A 5,610-nucleotide genomic window follows, 5' to 3' on the forward strand; every position below is an offset into this window, starting at 1 on the left:
AATTAGCCAATTATCAGCATTTATTATGCACCAGCTACTGTGCTAAGTACTAGGGATACAAAGAAAGGCAAAAACATTTGCTTCCCTCATGGAGTTCACAGTCTAATGGGGGAGACAATATGTATACATCCATTTACACGCAAGACGTGCATTTGGTGACTCCATTTGGAGTTTTCTCGGCAAAGAAACCCGAGTGGTTTGTCCTTTCCTTCTCCAGCTCATTTTAAAGATGAGGAAACTGAGGCAAAGATCTAGTCAATCTGGCTTTGGGATTTTCTCAAATTCTGCTTAGCAGCACAAATTTCGAAGAGAAAGAGGAGGGAAAGAATAGTCTAAAGCTGGGTTTTAGCAAGGCATGATTTTCTATAGGTCAAGGGAACAAAGAATTTGAGTTAGATCATAACATAAAGTTGAACTGATTCAGCAAGGGGATCAAGACGGGATGGAAGAAAAGTTTAGTTCGTATACAGGGTGATGGCCTGGGAAAGAAGTAAGGGATGGAGAGATTAGAGGCTGTGGTAAGGGAGGGAAAGTGGGAAATAAGCATTTGTAAAGAGCCTACTTTGTTTCAGACTTTTTAAAAAATAAATATGATTTTATTTGATCCTCACAATAATCTTGTGAGATCATGTGAGGATAATGAGGTTTTGCAATTGAGCAAACTGAGGCAGACAAAAGTGAAGTGACATGCCCAGGTTCATACAGCTAGCAAGAATAGCCTTAGTAACAGTCATAGGACATACAGAAAGATTGAATGCTAAAATAATATCAGATGAAGACATTTCTGAGTTCCTGAGCAGACTTTCTAGAGCACAGTATAAGGGGTATCTTTGGAGAAGAAAATCAGGGGTGTTGCGAGGAAGAGAGTAAGGAAAAGGGCAAATGGAGGTTTGGCCATTGCTATCCAGGGGTTCAGAATAAGTGGGATAGAGAAAGGAGGAGAGATCAGGAATATTTCAGAAAGAGGTCCATTCAAGCAGGTAGTGATATTGAGCCTTGTGAACTATGCCCCAAATTGTGAACTAACACTCTCACTCTCTCTCTCTCTCTCTCTCTCTCTCTCTCTCTCTCTCTTTCTCTCTCTCTCTCTCTTTCTCTCTCTGTCTCTCTCTTTCTCTGTGTCTCTCTCTGTCTCTGTCTCTGTCTCTCTTTCTCTCTGTGTGTCTCTGTCTCTGTCTCTCTTTGTGTCTCTGTTTCTCTCCATCTCTGTCTCTCTCTCTGTCTCTTCCTCTCCCCCCTCTCTGTCTCTCTCTTCCTTCCCCCCCTCTGTTTCTGTCTCTCTCTCTCTGTGTCTCTCTCTCTCTCTCTCTCTTTCTGTGTCTCTTTCTCTCCATCTCTGTCTCTCTCTTCCTCCCCCACCTCTCTCTGTCTCTGTCTCTCTCTGTCTCTGTCTCTCTCTCTCTCTCTTCTCTCTCTCTGTCTGTCTCTCTCTCTGTCTCTCTGTCTCTCTCTGTCTTTCTCTGTGTCTCTGTCTCTGTCTCTCTCTGTGTCTCTGTCTCTCTTTCTCTGTCTCTCTCTGTCTCTCTCTCTCTCTGTCTGTCTCTCTCTGAGTCTCCGTCTCTGTCTCTCTCTTTCTGTGTCTCTGTCTCTGTCTCTCACTTCTCTGTCTCTGTCTGTCTGTCTGTCTCTTTCCATCTCCTTCCACAAGGTCCACTCTACATCTCAGGCCCCAAGCATTCTCCCCCACAGTGACAGCAACACCACACGGCAGACAGACACACGTACCGTCTTTGCAGAGCCATCGCCTCTTTTGTCTGCTTTGCTTTTGTCCTTGCTTTGTGTGGCCGAGCTGGCACGGGGGGGACAGACCCAGACTTAGGTTTTAGAAGGCCATGCTTCCCCCAGCATTGTGGTTCAGGGTCAGCCCTGGAAGTGGGATAACAACACTTACCCCCGGCATAGTGGGGCAGCCACAGGCTAGAAATAGGAGGGGGCTCTACTTTCCCCAATGTAGGGAAGCAGCATCAGGCCCCGGCAGTAGCAGTGGCCCTGCTGCAGCATCAGGGGGTAGCGGAAGCTCACAGCCACAGCTCCAGCACAGGGAGACAGAGTCAGAGCTGAGCACAGAGGAACGCTAGCAGCCCTAGCAGTGCTCCCGCCCCACCGGAGGAGGGAGAGGCAACCCAAACCCATGGCAGTGCTCTGCCCTGGCAGAGAGGGCAGAGTAAAGCCCAGGAATGGAGGAGGGGAATGCTTGCCCAGCCTTAGGGGGGCAGAGTCCTCCCAGGTCCCAACAGCCTCAGGCACCATTCTATTCCAATCCAGAAGAGCAGAGGCAGGCACCCGAAGGGGCAGAGCCCATAGCGCTCCTGCCCACAGCAAAGGTTGAGGGAGGGAGGGGACAGTGGAAACACGGGCCCAAAGCAATACAAGCGCCCTACCAAAGAAGACCAGTGTCAGGCTCCAATCACGACAGTAGTTCTGCCTCCACAACGCCTCAGACAGCTCTCAAGGCCCAGGACGTGGGATTAATGGCAACTCCGGTGACAAGTCTCAGTCCCTGGCGCAAGGTGGGGTAGTATTTGACTCTGGCAGGATGAGCGATGACAGGAAGTTCTAGAGCAGAGTCAACAGACTATGGCACAGGCCCGGGGCAGTGGCGTTAGCCCCAAGTGGGAGTGTCAGCCCAGTAGCACTGGGACGGGAAAATTCACAGGCCCCAGTAGAGTGAACAGTAGAGGTAAAGACAGTCCTAATAAAGCCTTCTACCCACTGAACTCCTAAACTAAGCCCTTCTACAATTCTGAGAGGACTTGGTACTCTGCTCCAACAGCACGGTTCTCCCATACCTAGTCATCATTGGACAATGTGGGCTGGGAGGAATAAAGGGTATAATTGTTGGGAGATGATTTGCTTTCTGATAATGAGGAGGAGGTAAAAGTATCTAACTAGATCTCACAGAAGAAGAGGAGACAATACTGCAGACATCTCTAACGGGGAAAAAATTTGCTTTCCCCTCTTGGGCTTCTTCCGTGGAGGAAAAGGTACCGGATGGTGGACCGGCGATGGGTGATGGTACAGGGCGATTACCCCTGACCCAGACTGAAAGGGAGTAACATGGCCAGTTTTGTGCTTCAGGAAGATCACTTTGGAGGCAGAGCATAGGATGGACCTGAATGAGGGGAGCCTAGTGGCGGGCAGAGTCGCCAGCAGCTGTTGCAAGCATGAGGTATAGAGAGCCTGTATTGGGGTGGGGACTCATTGGTCACAAAGGCCTTCTTTTAGATGTCAGTTGATAAATATACATCCTGGTATCTAAAATGCCTGGAGTTTTAAGGGTCTTTATTATAGTTATACCAACTCTAATGCTTCTCCTGTTCATGTTTATCTCTTTCTATCAAGAGACCCACTATAAGTTTTAAAGGTTTGGTATCCCCTAGCACATGGACCAGTTTGTTTAGATCTGAGATTGGATCCTTCCAAGGGTGAAGGGGTTACGGGGACAAATCTTGAGTCCTCATTCTTCTCTATTCAATCACTCCTTCAGGGGGCCATTACACTGTTTAATGTTATATTATTTTCCTCTCTTAACTTTTTCCCTTTTTTCCTTCAGCGTTGTCCATATTGGGTTTCTTGCATCCAAGAGGTCATGGTTGACCAGTAACAGCTCTAAAATCATTTAAGTGGTGGAAGGCCCTCTAGAAGACTTGAAGAATCTTAGTGGAGTGGGGTGAGAGCAGTATCCTAATCCCCTGTCCCACTTCACCTCCATACAAGTTAGGTTAGTTTTTCTTTAAGACTTGATTGGCTCAAGATTTTGGCCATTGACATCACTTCCTGGTCTCCTGAGTCCAAACAATCAGAAGTAGCTCCAGGCACGCTCTGATGCTTGACTGATAGACCATGATGGACAACTCAGAGGCAGGGGGACTTCACTCAGCTGAATCAACTCACAGTGTTTTTGATCCATATCTTTGTTGAATATCTTCCTCTTCTATGGTTAGGTAAATCTACTAATGTTAACTACTAAATGACTTGCAAGCAGCTAATTTTATCCCAGAATAACTGCCTTGCCCAACGAAGCCCTTGACCCAGTCCATGCTCTCACCAACTCTTGCTATTTTAATAGGCTTCTATTTGATCTCTTTCATGTGAAGGTTAATCTTTCACAATCCTTCTCCTGAGACTCATTTACTCATCTCCTTTGACCACATATTCCCTGGGAAATGGTTCTTGGTCTTCTATATATGTTTTATTTCCTTATACATTTTGGATATCAGACCCTCATCAGAGAAATCTGTTGCAAATATTTTTTTTTCGCAATAAACTTTCCCTTCTCTTTTTTATAAAAAGTTTTTGTTTCCCTTCTCTTTTGACCAGCATTGAGAATAAAATGAAATAGAATACGATTATAATATCCAAGCTTGTCCCCAGAGAATGGTCAAAGAATTGTACCACCCTCCATAGAGGCGGGGGGGGGGGGGCTATGGATGTGAAATATTGTGTCACATGTAGTCAACGTGTTGATTAATTTGGATGAATTTTTCATCTTTCATTTGAAATTCTTGTTGGGGGGATAAGCTAGGGATGGGTTAATTTACTCAATCCATTGATCCCACCTCACCTAAAGTCGGTGGTAAAAATGCTCCGATACCTAAATTCAGGTAAAATAATCAACTGATCTTAATTCACAGGGGTTAGTTTCAGTCAATCAGTTTTGGGTTCTAGGATACAAGCAAAAAGCCTTTGGAATTAGAGTAATAGTAGGTTTAGAAGTTGTATTTGGATAGGCTGAAGAAACTTACACCCACCCAAGTCCTTTATCAATTATCCTTTATCCACTTGAGCTCTTTATAAATAATCAAGCGGCTGAAGCGAGTGTGGGAAATCACAGTGAAACTCCTCGGGAGGAACATCCCAGTTCTTGCACTGGCCTGGGTCTAAGTCTCCTCTGCCTTGCCTATCTTTGGCCCGAGGAGGATCTTTTGAACTTGGGAGGATATTGGACTTCTTCCCAGTGGCATCCCTGAAGGCAGGTGAGTGTGAACTGGAAAGAGATCCAGAGCTCCATGAGGATTCCAGCACAGTAACTACACCATGTCTAGGGGGACCTTCTTTGGTAACAAGTAATGAAGAGTTAGCCCTTCGCAACATGTGTTGTCGAAGCTTGAATCCAATTTCTCTGGACTCTCTATATATTGGTTGGGAGTTTGTGAAAATGTTCTGTAGTGATTAATCTCACTGTACCACCTTATTTATTTCCAGGGGTCCTCAAAGTACTGCCCGTGGGCCAGATGCAGCAGCTGAGGACGATTATCCCCCTCACCCAGGGCTAGGAAGTTTCTTTATTTAAAGGCCCACAAAACAAAGTTTTTGTTTTGACTATAGTCCGGCCCTCCGACAGTCTGAGGGACAGTGAACTGGCCCCCTATTTAAAAAGTATGAGGACCCCTGGTGTATATACCTTCCTAAAAGCTATGTTAAAGGTAACTGACTAAAATCAGTCTCTCTGATCTCAACGGATCTCCACTGATAATCTGGGACTGGGGGAGAGGAAGAACATCAGTGGGAACTTGAGCTGATGGCGTTAGAAAATAACCCTGGTATACTTATTGTGTTTCTAATTTATATTTTAATGTATTTAACATCTACTGGTCATCCTGCCATCTG

Source organism: Sarcophilus harrisii, chromosome X (assembly GCF_902635505.1).
Source record: "Sarcophilus harrisii chromosome X, mSarHar1.11, whole genome shotgun sequence".
Lineage (NCBI taxonomy): Eukaryota > Metazoa > Chordata > Mammalia > Dasyuromorphia > Dasyuridae > Sarcophilus > Sarcophilus harrisii.